The sequence below is a fragment of the Tursiops truncatus genome, chromosome 15 (assembly GCF_011762595.2).
Source record: "Tursiops truncatus isolate mTurTru1 chromosome 15, mTurTru1.mat.Y, whole genome shotgun sequence".
NCBI lineage: Eukaryota > Metazoa > Chordata > Mammalia > Artiodactyla > Delphinidae > Tursiops > Tursiops truncatus.
In genome coordinates this window covers 38,201,194-38,217,107 of record NC_047048.1, presented here as the reverse complement: position 1 = coordinate 38,217,107, position 15,914 = coordinate 38,201,194, and positions in this window count along the sequence as shown.

Genomic DNA, 15,914 nt, shown 5'->3' with positions numbered 1-15,914 from the left:
TGGGGCTTTATCCTCACTCCATGGGGTACGGGAGGGGAGGGATGGATTCGTCCTGGCCTAGCTGTGCCTGGGCTCCTGCGGAAGATCTCTCTGGCCCCCAAATTCACAGGCCTCAGTCACCCCTGCTCGACATCCCCCTCCAGGAACTCGGCACGAGCACCTGCCCTGTGAAACGGGGAGCCTGGGTCGGGGGCGCTGGTGGGTCACTTCTCAGATGACCACGCTCAGGTCTCAGGGTGGGGTGGGGTGGCCTGCAGCCACTCGGTGGTCACCATGTCGCTGTGGCTCCTTTCTGGGGCCTGAGATGCCCCAGGGGTGGCGGGGGGAAGGTCGCCGTTACAGGGACATGTGGGCTGGGAGCCCTGGGTCCCTCTCTGAGGAGGAGTGGGGGTCATGCCCAGAGGGGAGGGGCCAGTGACGGTCCTGGGTGTCAACAAGCACAGTGTCCCCTCCCCAGGCCGGGTGTGGGTTTCCTGCGGCCCCATCACTGCACACCAGATGGGGGGCAGGGGTGGAACAGGGGACATTTACTCTCAGGCCCGGAGCCCTGATCAAGGTGTTGGGGGCCCTCCCCTCCCACGGGTTCTGGGGTCAGTCGGTCCCAGGCCACCCTCAGCCCCGTCTCTGTCTCTGCCATCACGCTGCCTTCTCCCCCGTGTGTCTGTGTCCAAACCTCTGCCCATGAGGACCTCCCCACACACAGGTCAGTGACCTCATCTCTCCCCGGGCAACTCTGCGGTGGCCCATCTGCCCACAAAGTCCCATTCTGAGGTCCCAGGGAGTCCGTCTTCCAGGGCCTCTTGAGGTGACCTATCCTAGTGGGTGACACAGCTCGTGGGGGTGGGGCCCCAAGGCCGGAAGCCAGGAGCCTCACGGAGGACATGGTGTCCTGACTCAGGGAGGACAGATGGACAGGCAGAGGCGAGAGGGCGCCGAGCAGGCGGTCAGCCCTTCCCTCCAGGGAATGAGGAGTCTCTTGAGGGCCGGGCCAGAGCTGGTGGGCGGGACGCGGAGGTGAGAGGCAGGCGGCCTGGTCTGCAACATGTGGGTCACATAACGGCCACCAGCCCCAGCCCTAATGCTAACCCTCCAAACCACCAACACCAAGCCAGATCTAATCAAACCACACAAATACATCATACAAAAGAAAATTACACCAGTATACCTTGTAAATATGAATGCATCCTCCACAAAATTAGAGCAACATGAAACCAACGGAACATGAAATGGACGATGCCATAAGCAACTCTCTCTACACCAGAAATGTCAGGTTGTTCAACATATTAAAACTAAGCAATGTATTGAACCTCTATAACAGTGTGAAGTAAAAACACATGATCGTATCAATTATTGCAGAAGAAGCTATAATCAAAATCCGGTGCTATTTCATGATACTAACACTCAAGCAAGTAGGAATAAAAGGAAATTTGTTCAATATGAAAAAGAGCAGTACACAAAGCCACAGCTAACATCATGCTCAATGTTAAAAACTGAAAGCTTTCCTCCTGAAATCAGGAACAAGGCCAGGAAACTGGCCTTCACCACTGTTACTTAATAGTGTATTAGAAGTTCTACCCAGAGTTTTGAGGAAAGAAATAAAAGGCATCCATGTGTGAATGGAAAAATTAAAACTGTGTCTACTCACAGAACACAGATCACATCATCTTATATATAAAACATCCTGTAACAACAAAAAATTATTTGAGCTAGTCAACTAATTCAGCAAAGTTATAGGACAAAATATCAATTCACAAAAATCTATCTTATACGTATACGTTAGCAATAAATAATCTGAAAAAGAACTTATGAAAACAATTTTAAATAATGTCAACATTAATATTTAAGAATATAGTTAATCAAGATACAAGACTTGCTTTTATGTATGTAAAGTTGTCTGTACATTTGAAATTACTGGCAAGTAAATTACTTTTCAAACCACCATGTCAAAACCATGCCAGAAAAGCAGAGAAAACATCAAACTTCCATACTGAGGCCAAGCCTTACCCAGACCCAGTTCACCCAAAGTCCACATGTCATTTAGAGGCATTGTGGGAAGACTATATTAGGACTTCCCAATATAAAGGACTTCCCTTTCTTCCCTGTTGTGGATGACCTGGATGTGGTAGAAACAGTGGGATTTTGGAATTCCAATTTTCTACAACATTCCATCAAAAAGCTATTAGAAATAATAAATGAATTCACTACAGATCAATTCACAGAAATCAGCTGCATTTCTAAACACTAATAATGAACCATCAGAAAGTGGAAAAAAAACTCTACTTACAATTGCATCAAAAAGAACAAAATAGGGCTTCCCTGGTGGCACAGTGGTTGAGAGTCCGCCTGCTGATGCAGGGGACACGGGTTCGTGCCCCGGTCCGGGAAGATCCCACATGCCGCGGAGCAGCTGGGCCCGTGAGCCATGGCCGCTGAGCCTGCGCGTCCGTAGCCTGTGCTCCGCAACGGGCGAGGCCACAACAGTGAGAGGCCCGCGTACCACAAAAAAAAAAAAAAAAAAAAAAAAAAAAAAAAAGAACAAAATAACAAGGAATAAATTTAAGCAAGGATGTGAAAAACCTGCACACTGAAAACTTTAAGACGTTGATGAAGAAACTGAAGAAGACACAAATCAATGGAAAGGTACCGCGTGCGCATGGAATGCAAGAATTACTGTTGTTAAAATGTCCATTCTGGGCTTCGCTCGTGGCGCAGTGGTTAAGAATCCACCTGCCAATGCAGGGGACACGGCCCGAGCCCTGGTCGGAGAAGATCCCACATGCCGCGGAGCAACTAAGCCCGTGCGCCACAACTACTGAGCCTGTGCCCTAGAGCCCGCGAGCCACAACTACTGAGCCCGCGTGCCACAACTACTGAAGCCCACAACTACTGTTGCAGAGTCCGCGCTCCACAATGGGAAGCCAGCGCACCACAACGAAGAGTAGCCCCAGCTCGCCGCAACTAGGGAAAGCCCGCGCGCGTCAACGAAGACCCAAACGCAGCCATAAATAAATAAATAAATTTATCAAAATAAAATGTCTATTCCCCCCAAAGCAATGTACACAGTGAATGCAAGCCCTCCTAAAATTCCAATGGTATTTTTTCACAAAAATAGAGCAAAGTCTCCTAATATCTGTGTGGAACCACAGAGGACCCCAAATAGCCAAGGCAACACTGAGAAAGGAGAACAGGCTGGAGGCATCTCCTTCCCGACTTCACACTACCGGTATGAAGCTACAGTCACCAACACAGTGCGGAATTGGCACAAAAACAGGAGCACGGGCCAGAGGAACAGGACAGAGAGCCCAAAATTCAACCCACATGGAGGGGGTCCATTAATTTATGACAAAGGGGCCAAGGACACACCAAGAGGAAGGACAGTCCCCGCCATAAACGGTGCTGGGAAAACTGGACACCATCTACACCACACACCAAACTGACTAAAAACCCAGCTTTCCACAGCAAGCGCTTCTGGGTCGTCTGAAAACAGACGTCAGTCACCCAGAGGAAGCTTCTCCCCACTTCTCACCTTTTCCTCCCGGCGTCGCCTGGGTCGTCAGGAAATCCAGCTCCCATCAGCGTGGACGCAGCCCCGTGTTGTCCTAAAGCTGAAACCCCGGTGAGTCCTAAGGAGACTGAGCTCTGTCAGCAGAGACGCTGACCCGGGCGTCCCGGCCGAAGCCCCGGCGGTGCCTGAGGAGACCCAACTGCTCTCAGCTGGGCGCAGAGTCGAGCCCGCGGGGAACGCGTGTGCGCAAGCTCAGGAAGTCTCCTCACTTTCTCCTCACAATTTCCTCCCGCGTCGGCACCTCCGGGCAGGTCCTGAGGAGACTGGACTCCTGTCAGCGAGGACACGGCCCCGCGTTGTCCCGAAGCCCTGGCGGGTCCCGAGGAGGCCGAGCTCCCGCCAGCCGGCCGCAAACCGAAGTCCGGGGGCGGAACTCGCACGCACGGTGGGGTCAGCCGGGTGGGTTGCGCGCCCCCTGCGGGACGCCCAGGAAGTGCAGGCCCCGCAGCGCTCCGCTTTCAGCCAGGCCGCACTCCCTGCGGGCCCTTGGGCTGCTCCCACTAAATTTTGGAAATTCAAATTGAAATCGAGCTGAATATCCTGGCGCGTCTTCTCAAAACATAGTTAAGGAGCAACTAATTGGAAACCATATGGAATGAAATAAATGCAGACAGAAGCTTTACAACTGACACCGAAAGGCACTCAAAATTATCCACAGGGCTTCCCTGGTGGCGCAGTGGTTGAGAGTCCCCCTGCCGATGCAGGGGACACGGGTTCGTGCCCCGGTCCAGGAAGATCCCACATGCCGCGGAGCGGCTGGGCCCGTGAGCCGTGGCCGCTGAGCCTGCGCGTCCGGAGCCTGTGCTCCGCAACGGGAGAGGCCACAACAGTGAGAGGCCCGCGTACCACCAAAAAAAAAAAAAAAAAAAAAAAATTGTCCACAAATTTAAATCGCAAAACTAACAATTCTAGAGGAGGGACTTCACTGGAGGCCCAGTGGTTAGGACTCCGCACTTCCAATGCGAGGGGCGCAGATTCATCCCTGGTCGGGGAACGAAGATCCTACATGCCCTGCAGCACAGCCAAAATAATAATAATAATAAAATTTTAATTAAAAAATACGAGCTAGTGGACTAGACAGTGATGGCGGGTGGCCTCGGCCTGCAGCGGCTTGAAGCAGTGTTTCAGTTCCCTGCCAGAGATTGAAGTCAGGCCGTGGCAGTGAGAGCGCTGAATCCTAGCCACTAGACCACCAGGGACCAGTGGCCAGTGACAAGGCCCTGGCCTATCAGCTGTGTAGAAATGAATTTCCACATAGAGATGGAAAATAGTGAAACAAGTAAAGTGTTTATTAGGAGGAAAAAGGGTACGTGTAGATTGACACAAGGGCAGGCTCAGAGAGAGATTTTGCGCCCTCATGGTAGTTTGAATCACTTTTATGGGGCATTTCTTCCAGGTTTCCTTTGGCCAATCATCTTGCTTTGTCTGGTTCTAAGTCTGTATTTGGTTTATCTCAGGGTCCTCCCATGTGTGCGCGTGCATCTCTTAGCCAAGATGTAGTCTAGAGAAGAGGCCTATGGGTAGGTTGGCATCACTTACTGTGGGGTGTCGCCCCCTCCCTATTTGACCCCCAGGAGGCTTTCTGCACCCGTGTAGTCGGAGAGGTCTCCTTGACCTTGAGAATGAGGAATCTGTGGTCTTTTATCTCTAATCTGGGCGGGGCTCAGCCTCTCCTATTAGCCTCCTGCTATTATCTCTATCTTGGAGTATCTGTCCACACGGGACAAACTCCAGCTGCTCAGCCTGGGGCCCATCTATCTCCTGCCTCAGGAACTCTCCTTCCTTGCTGGTGGGATGCACATACAGCCACGCTGGAGGTCAATTTGGCAGTTTCTTCCAAATCTAAACAAATCTCACTTTAGGATCCAACAATCACACCTCCAGTATTTAGACGACTGCTTTGAGAAACCGTATTCAAACAAAAACTAACATAAAATTATGCACAGCCCAAGACTGTTGTTTTGGGTCTGTGTAGGGATTTTTGGTTGTTTTTTTGTTTGTTTTCTTCTTAACTCCATAGACATTATAACTGTACATACAATCAATGTTTGTATTTACCACTGTTTTTGTTATTCATTCTTTCTTACAGCTCAGGCTTCTGAAATATATCCTTCAGTAGAGTGAGGACAGGGTGGGACTAGTGAGGCACCAGGGGCACGACATTCAAGGAGGAGCTCCTGGGACTTCCCTGGTGGTCCAGCGGTTAAGACTCCGCGCTCCCAATGCAGGGGGCCCAGGTTCTATCTCTGGTCAGAGAACTAGATCCTGCATGCCGCCGCAACGAAGATCCCACGTGCCGCAACTAAGAACCGGCGCAGCTAAATAAATAAATATTTTTTAAAAATTATGCACAGCACATTCCTAATGGCTAAAAACTTAAAGATATCAGGATGTCCTTCTGTAGATGAATACATAAGGAAATTGGGGCACATACATGTCAAGGGGAGCAGAATGTGCCACCCCAAAATATGTCTCTTTGGCATAAGGATTATTGTGAGCTCATTTTTTTTTTAAATATTTATTTATTTGCCTGCTTCAGGTCTTAGTTGTGGACCGCAGGATCTTCATTGCAGTGCCCAGGCTCCAGAGCACATGGGCCTAGTTGCCCTGCGGCATGTGGGATCTTAGTACCCTGACCAGGGATCGAACCCACGTCCCCTGCATTGGAAGGCGGATTCTGAACCACTGGATCACCAGGGAAGTCCCTGAGCTCATTTATTTTTAATTAATTAATTTAATTATTTTTAATTAATTAATTTTAATTTAATTAATTAATTTGGGTGTGTCAAGTCTCAGTTGAGGCACACGGGATCTTTGTTGAGGCCTGCAGGATCTTTTTTTTTTTTTAAGTTGTGGCATGCGGACTTTAGTCGCAGCCAGCGGGCTTCTTAGTTGCTGCATGCGGACTGTTGGTTGCAGCATGCGGGATCTAGTTCCCCAACCAGGGATCGAACCTGAGCCCCCTGTATTGGGAGCTCAGACTCTTACCCACTGGACCACCAGGGAAGTCCCTCATTTATTTATTTATTTGTTTGTTTGTTTGTTTGTTTAATTTATTTATTTTTGACTGCACTGGGTCTTCGTTGTTATGCGCGGGCTTTCTCTAGTTGTGGCGCTACTCTTCATTGCAGTGCGCTCCCTTATTTATTTTTAAAAACAGCAGACACAGGAGAATCTCTGAAAAATGAGTAAATTTGCCCTTTTGGGAGGGAAATTTACATTTATGCAAATCTCCATTTGAAAGGGTTCTCCCTCTCCGCACAGGGAATTGAAGGATGACTAAATCACATGAAACTGTTGTCAGTGGAGAAGGCCCGAACTTAAATCTGCATAAGAATCATACCCTTGTTCACTGTGCTTTGCCTGATAAGCTCCCTTACTGGCTCCCCCCCAACCCCATCATCTTTCTTTTGGTTTTAGCTGAAGATGGCATTTAAGGAAATAACTTGGGTCATTTAAGGGAGTTACTCAGTTTCCTGGGTATCTCCCATGTATACAATAGGTATACATGTTATCAAACTTCTATTTTTTTCGCCTATTAATCTGTCTTTTATTGGTGGGGGGTAAGGGGATCTCAAGCAAACCTAGAAGGGTAGAGGGAAAATTAGTTTTCCTCCCATACACATGCAATGGAATTTACCGATAGAAAGAAATGAACCATCAACCCATGCAAAAACATGGACGAATCTTACATATGTCACCGTGCAACTCGGATTGGGACTTGAACCCACGAAGGAGTGGAAGTTACAGATAAGCAAGGGGAAAACCTTTGCCCTCATAATCCTGGCTCTGGGCTTCCTGGGAGGATGGTGTGGGGAGTCGACTGGCTGGGGGAAACACACAAATCTTCACGCTTGGAAGACCCTGCCGACATAGGAACCTCACACCCCATCTTTCCACCCACACCTGCAGCACACACTCAGCCCTCCATAATCAGCCAGTTGCAGTTTTTAAGACATTCTTGGGACTTCTCTGGTGGAGCACTGGATGGGAGTCAACCTGCCAATGCAAGGGACGCAGGTTTGATCCCTGGTCTGGGAGGATCCCACGTGCCACGGAGCAACTAAGTCCGTGTGCCACAACTGCTGAGCCTGTGCTCTAGAGCCCGCAAGCCACAACTACTGAAGCCAGCACACCCTAAAGCCCACATGCCGCAACTGCTGAGCCCACATGCCACAACTACTGAAGCCCACATTCTCTAGGGCCCGTGTACTACAACTACTGAGCCTGAATGCTGCAACTACTGAAGCCCGCAGGCCTAGAGCCCGTGCTCCACAACAAGAGAAGCCACCGGAATGAGAAGCCCACGCACCGCAACGAGGAGTAGCCCCCCGCTCACCGCAACTAGAGAAAGCCCACGCGCAGCAACGAAGACCCAATGCAGCCAAAATAAATGAATAATTTTAAAATCTTAAAAAAAAAAAAAAAATTCTCATCCCCAGGCAGATAAAGGAGTGTGAGGCTCTTGAATTACCCCAAAGCTGTCCCAGGGGGCTGGAGCCAAGGTGGGGATGCCTGGGCTTCTGACCAGCAGGTGAGAGGAAGGAGGAAAGCCAGTCCCAAAGGCAGGGGTCCCCTTAAGTCTGTGAGCCCTGGTGCCCTGATGGGGTTCATTCCCAGTGGGGACATCGGCGGGGCTGCAGTGGTTCTGTGTTCCACCCAAGCCCCTTTGATGAAGCCACAGCAGTGCCAGGCTCAGGGGTCTCCTGGTGGTACCTCAAACTCTGACACAGCAGCTTGACAAAGGAACGAGAGAATGTGCTTCAGAACCTTCCGAAATGAGGGAGAGCAGAGTGAAATTGAAAGAGAAGAATCTGAGGAGCTTTTCCTATAAGGGCCCCTGTTGGGAGAGGCAGGGATGGAAAAGCAGGGAACTGGTGGACAGCAGCCCTCACCAAGCACCTCCCTCACACATGGGCAGTTTTGAAACACAGAGGACCTCATGCCCTCCTGGAGGAGAGCAGTCCCAAGACCCACATGCATCTCCTGGTTTGGGATGGGGATCAGGGTGGGGGACCCCTCACCCAGCATGTGTCTCTAGGTGACACTCTGGTCACCTGACACATCAAAGGCCACCTACGAGGGGACCCTCCCATGAAGACCTCTGAGAGGTGAGTCTGAGCAGGGTAAAGTGGGCTGGAAGGAGGGGGTGCAGGCCTTACCAGGGATGTCATCTCGAGGCCCCTCCAAGTGTCAAGGTCTCAGGGGGTTCCAGCTGCTGGACCTCATCCCTTCCCCTGGTCACACTGACCCCACCCCCCGCTCCCCACCAACCATCTCCTCAGCCTCCACACTGGGATAAGCGGACATCCTAACCATGGGGGCATCTCTTCTAAGGAACACAGGCCTGCGGGTGCTCTGCCCCCTCTGTGGCCCCGAAGTGCCCCTAGATCACACATGTTCTGGTGGACAGGTTGTCACCCTGAACAGGTGAGCATCTGCAGGCTGCAGGGGGATAAGCCAAGAAAATCATACCCAGTGGTGGAGATGATGAAGAGACACCCAGACCTTTGGAAGCAGCTCTCCTCCCCAACCCCATGAATCCTCCCCCTGGAACCCTGGACCCTAGAGCACCAGCCAGGGCTGGTGTGAAGCGCCGGGCTGACAGCTGCTCTTTGCTTGTGGTTGATCTTTCCTTTCTCAGATGTGACTTGGAGTCTTGGAAAGAAATGCTGATTCTGTGAGATTGGCTTTTTCAAGTGGTCTCCTTCCATCTGGTCCTGAAGCAGGAGGTTGGGGCCGAAGATGACTTGATGCTGCCAGGGATGGGCCAGAAGGGGGAGAAATCGGACCTGGGACAGTTTGCTGCTCTCCACCTCCCAGGGCTAATAGCCCCTCACTCACCTAGAACTGGAATTTCTAGTCAACCGTTTATGGCAGGAGGAGGTGGGGTAGGGGGAGGCCAGGGGGTCATTTCAGCACCATGGATGTCTGTGTCAGAGCCATATGCCCAGGTAGCTCTGTTCTGAGGGCTGGATCCCCTTGGACGTTAGATCTGGGCTCAGAGATTGTTAGTCTCCATTCCAGCTTCCATGCCAGTGGCCCATCTGGTTGTGCTGAGGCGTGTATGTACCATGGATGGAGGCCAGCCCTGGGGTTGACCGCCACCTGGCAGCAGCAGGAAATGTGGCATGAGCCACGGAGAGGAGTTTATAGGAAGGCCTCAGCTACAAGCCAAGTCACTGGGCTGTGAGTTGCTGCTCCATAAATCGTGGCTTATTTTCTGGAAAACTTCCTTGCGGGGGTAGCCTTGTCAACTCAGATTTTCAAAAATGTCTAATTTGATTTGCTGTGAACTAATGTAATAAGATAGAACCTAATTTGATCTTATTGACATTGATGAGGCTGAATTAGCTAATGTCAGGCCCATTTCCAAAGTGCACAAAGGTTGCCGAGGAGGGGGCCCCGTGAGGTCAGACATCGCTGCATTGGAGGCCTCGTCTTTACTGCAGTTCCTGAGACCTGGAGGCCTGGGGTGCAGCTCGCAAAGACCACTGATGCTCTTGTTCCTTGGACAGCAAGAAAGACACCAGCTTGAGTCATGACTGCAAAGCACCTGCTACAGAGCCTGGGAAATCCCTTGCCCACCGGGGCCATGGCATGCACATCTGCAAGATCAGGCATTGCACATGGGACCTAGTTCCCTGACCAGGGATTGAACCTGGGCCCTCTGCATTGAGAGTGTGGAGTCTTAACTGCTGGACCACCAGGGATGATCCCCAGAAAAGTACATTTTTAATAAATTCTGGTTTGGGTCTAAATGTTAAATTTAAACTTAAATAATGCTGCGAGTTTTAATACACCTACTTTTCAGCATGTCAATTAATTTTTTCAACTGTGTTAACACTGTAACAAAAAAGGACCATTATAACACTCTTGAGGGCAAGAATACAGGGGCATCTGGCCCTCAGGTGGACGCAGGACTGCCATCCCCATGGCCCAAGAGTTTCTCCTCTTTCTCTGCAGGGACTTCTCTCCGTAACGCCCTGAATCTTTAAGAACCACAGGGTGCCATGAGTAAGAGTGCCCAAAGCCTTCATGCAGGGATGCTTTTATGAAATAAGTCCTGCTGAAATACTCCAGGAGAAACAGAGATACACCATGTGGCAGAGTCCAAGAGACAAGCGTAGAAGACTAACATCCCTGGGAGGACACCACACATCCCCACTGCGAACTCAGGGCTGCCAACACGATCCCAGCTGTGTCCTCCGGGATGCAGCGCCCAACACGCCCCACTCACAGTTTAGCAGTGGCCAGTTCATCCCCTCCAACAGTCCTGGTGAATCTCTGAAATTCAGTGTTCTGATTATTCAATGCCGTAATTTAGAAATTCCAAGTGAGGTAGAGCCCACCAGTCCTGTGCCTTGATCAGAAAATATACAGGTAAGGAAAAGCAAAGTAGAAGGTCAACCAAAGTCAACTGATTTTCTATATCACAGTGCTATGGTCGGAATGTTTGTGTTCCCCCAAAATCCACAGGTGGGAATCCTAACACCCATGTGATCGTGGTAGGAGGGGCAGCCTTTGGGAGGTGATTAGGTCATGAGGGTGGAATACTCAGGAATGGGATTAGTGCCCTTGTAAAGGAGACCCTAGCCCCTTTCCTCCATGTGAGATACAAGGAGAAGTCTGCCACCAGAAAGCGAGCCCTCACCCTACCAGGCTGGCAGCTGATCTCAGACTTTCGGCCTCCAGGACTGGAAGACATAAATTGCTATTGCTTATGAGCCACCCCGTCTGTGGTAGTTTGTGATAGCAGCCCAGATGGACTAAGGCAATCAGCAATGATGTAGGGGACAAATTGGAATTCGAAATGAAAAAAAAAAAAATTACAATAGCGCCCAGCAACAAAGAGTAGACCCCGCTCGCCGCAACTAGAGAAAGCTCGCGTGCAGCAACAAAGACCCAACACAGCCAAAAATAATAAATAAATAAAATAAATAAATTTATTTTAAAAAAAACACTACGCTAGGAGAAAAAAATGAACACGAAAGGCCATGCATTATATGACTCCATTTATATGAAATATCCACAGTAGGTAAATCCAGAGACAGAAAGTGGACTCGTAGTGGCGAGAGGTCAGAGAGAGGGTGGGGAGGAGGGTGACCGCTTAAGGGGCAGGGGATTTCCCTTTGGAGGGTGAAAATGTTTTGGAACTAGATAGAGGTGATAGTTGCAAATATTACAGACGTACTAAATGTCACTGAATTGTACACTTTAAAATGGTTACTTTCGTACTATGTAAACTTCACCTCATCAAAAGCCAAAGAAAGAGAAAGCGTCCCGCAGCCTCCCCTGAGCAGGGTGAGTTTGCTCCCCTCACCCTGCCCTGGCCTGGCCTCCAAGGTCTTCCCCGGTCCAGCTACATTTTGGACCTTTGTGCTCCAGCCACACCGTGCACTCAGCTCCTCCACCAGCAGCTTCCTCATCGAGTCCCAGGCCACCTTCTCTGACTCCTTCCTAGATACCTGGGGATCAGCGACCCCTCACCAGGGCTCACGGGGTCTTTCAAACGTTGCGATCTCAGCGTGCAGTTTCCAAGGGTCGTCTCGTCGGATAAGTGGAAATTAGCATTTTCTGAGCCCCACGACATGCAGGCACCTGGCTCAGGTACTGCCAGGCCTGTGTCCTGAGGGGCGGGCGCGGCTCACCTACAACCACCGGCCTCTGAGTAGCTCCTCACTCAGGCGCCACCAGGACCGAGTGTGTTAGTCAAACGAACACTGTCCCCGGGTGTGGAATCCCATGGGGGCCCAAGTCCACGTGAAGCCACAGGAGCCATGCAGCTGCTGTCATATACACAGGCTCCAGGAAGTGGAGTCACGCTGGTATTTTTACCCTTGGTTAGAGCGGATGGCGCCTGTGCCTCATTTCCATCTACACCCCTCCGCTCTCTGGATACTGAAGATACATGCGGGGTCCTCTTCATCCCTGCTGACCAGGATCTGGCTCTGCTGCGGCCCCCGCAAAACCTCAGGGCTCCACAGGCACACAGAGGGGACCTTTGCCTTCGGGGGCCTGGGGCTGCATGTGCTCCTCTCTGCTCAGGCTGCAGGGGACCCTGGACCCCCAGAGAGGTGCCCCCTCTGGTTCAGCACCCAGGGAGACAAACCTCCATCTATCCCACATTCAGTACTTCAGCACCTCCAACACCAGGACAGTCTTGGTCCAGCCCTCACTGGGTGGAGGATCCCAGCACCAGACCCAAGTCCCGCAGCCCGGCGGTGGGATAGGGTCTCCTGCCTGAGGCCCCGAGTAAGAGTGACGGGGCTGCCCTGGGAGGGACCACGGCGCCTCAGGCCAGCAGAGAGGTGGACATGGCTGGCAGGGGCACTGCCCAGAAATTCATATGTTGAAGTCCTAACCCCCAGTACATGTGAACATGACCATATATGGAAATAGGGTCTTTACAGATAATCCAGCCAAAATAAAGTTATTCAGGTTGGCCCTAATCCACTATGATTACATTGGTATAAAAAGAGGGGCTTTGGACAGGAACACACAGAGGGAAAACACCTTGTGAGGACTGGAGCTGCGCTGTCCCAAGCCAGAAATTACCAGAGGTGCAGGGAACCCTGAATCAGATCCTCCCTGGTGCCTTTTAAGCCACCTAGTTTGTGGGACTTCGTTATGGCAGCCCTAAGGGACGGACACAGGCGCCCTCTGCTCTGTCCCCCTCTCTCCAGACCACGGGGGTGGGGGTAGAAGCAGGGCCCTTCAGAGGCCAAGACCACTGCTGGATGGTTACTCTGGCCACAGCACTCAGCCCCGGGGGCCGACAAGGAGGGGCGGGGAGGCGGCCTCCCTGGAGCTGGTCGCTGAGCCTCCCCCTGCTATTCGTGGAGCCCAGAAAGCCCAGGAATAGCCAGACGCCACCCTTCCTATGTCATCTGGGCCCCTCTCCCAGCCAACAGCAGTTTGAAACAGCTGCTATGTCCCTTTTAATCTCAGTAGGGGAGAGACCTCAGGAAGGCACAGAAACAGGACACTAGGCCTGGTCACGGTGTCTCACCTGTGTCCACGGGGCCCAGGCTGGCCCTTTAAGGGACTGAGGGCAGAACTGGCTGTGGGCCCTGGGGTTAAGCCAGGAAGCGGGGAGGGAAGTGGTGGACGGGGGGCCAGGATGGCAGGATGCTGAGGGCAGAGCCCCCTCCCGACAGATGCAGAGGGAGGGGAGGAGGGGAGAGCCTCCTGCCTCCACCCGGACCGGACATGTGACCGCTGCATGGGTGGCCCTCCGCAGGTCCAGTGCCAGTCAAGTGTTGGCTCCAGGGACTTTGCTTCATGTTCCCCAGGATGGACGTGCTGCAGCACTGTGGGGACGGAGCCCACGGCCTGCCAAGAGCAGGAGAGCCTCATGCGGCCCATCCACCAGCGTCCTGCCTCTGACTGTGACCAACGCCTGCACAGTTACCTCCTGGCCGGGCATCCAGGCTCTGCTGGTCATAGAAAGGGCCACAGGCCAAGGCAGCGTCGGGCTCAGAGCTCTGCGCGCTTCCTGTGAAGGTGGAGGGGCCGCCCCACCTGGAGCAGCCCAGGGCACAGTAGTCGCTGCTGCTGCCCTGGGACTGCGGGGGAGCCAGCCTGGTAGGGCCTGCGGGGGCCCAGGCCTCCTGTGGCAGGTAGGCGGGCAGCGGCCCCCCCTCCTCCACACATCCTGCGGGCAGCGCATCTGCTGGGAGGCCGGTGCCAGTGCTCCCCTCCTCCTCCAGGCCCGCTAACGGCCCCACGTCCACCGGGTCATAGGTGAGCAAAGCGATGGCCTCCCGGACACGGGTCTCCCAGGCTCCTCGTGCAGGGCCTGTGCAGTCCGGGCTTGGCTCTGGACCAGCTCTGTGGGCCCCTATCCAGGTCTGGAACAGAGCACCGAGAGGAGGGAAGGCCTCAGGCAGTGTGTTCAGGACTCACTGTGGGAGCAGCCTCCCCTCCTCCAGGAAGCTCTCCAGAAATCCACTCCCAGAGACCAAGAGCACCTGTGCCCAGAACATTCTGTCTTCCCCCCATGGGCCAGCCCAGCCTCAACACAGAACCCCCATTCCCTTCAGGACCCTCCCCTGGCTCCCAGCACAGGCCTGTGCTCACAGAGGCCTGAACCAGGGTACAGATGGTGACAGGGCTGAAGACACTGCTGCCTCACACACTGCCAGCAGCTGCAGAGCCCAGGCACCCTCACCCAAACCCCACTACACGCACGCACGCACGCACACACAGGAGGTGCTGTTGGGCTGGCACCTTGGGGCCAAGGCCAGCAGACCTGGACCCTCTGTGGGGCCACAGGAGGCCCACTACCTCCAAAAGGAAGATGTTCCTGCATGTAAATCAACGACGTTAGAACACACCCTCACACCATACACAAAAATAAACTCAAAATGGCTTAAAGACTTCAGCATAAGACAGGACACCATAAAACTCCTAGAAAAGAGCACAGGCAAAACATTCTCTGACATAAATCATACCAGTGTTTTCACAGGTTGGTCTCCCAAGGCAACAGAAATAAAAACAAAATAAACAAATGGGACCTAATCAAACTTATAAGCTTTTGCACAGCAAAGGAAACCATAAACAAAACGAAAAGACAACCTACAGAATGGGAGAAAATATTTGCAAATGATGCGACTGACGAGGGCTTAATTTCCAAAATATACAAACAGTTCATACAACTCAATAACAAAAAGAAATCCAATCGAAAAATGGGCAGAAGACCTAAATAGGCATTTCTCCAAAGAAGAAATACAAATGGCCAAGAGGCACGTGAAAAGATCAACATCACTAATTATTAGAGAAATGCAAATCAAAACTACAATGAGTGGGCTTCCCTGGTGGCGCAGTGGTTGAGAGTCCGCCTGCCGATGCAGGGGACACGGGTTCGTGCCCCGGTCCGGGAAGATCCCACATGCCGTGGAGCGGCTGGGCCCGTGAGCCATGGCCGCTGAGCCTGCGTGTCCGGAGCCTGTGCTCCGCAACGGGAGAGGCCACAACAGTGAGAGGCCTGAGTATCGCAAAAAAAAAAAAAAAAAAAAACTACAATGAGCTACCACCTCACACCAGTCAGAATGGCCATCACTAAAAACTCTACAAATAACAAATGCTGGAGAGGGTGTGGAGAAAAGGGAACCATCCTTTACTGTTGGTGGGACTGTAAGTTGGTGCAGCCACTATGGAAAACAGTATGGATGTTTCTTAAAAAATTTAAAAATAGAGCTACCATATGACCCAGCAATCCCACTCCTGGGCATACATCCAGACAAAATTCTAATGCAAAAAGATACATGCACCCCCATGTTCATAGCAGCACAATTCACAATAGCCAAGACATGGAAACAACCTAAATGTCCATCAAAAGATGAAT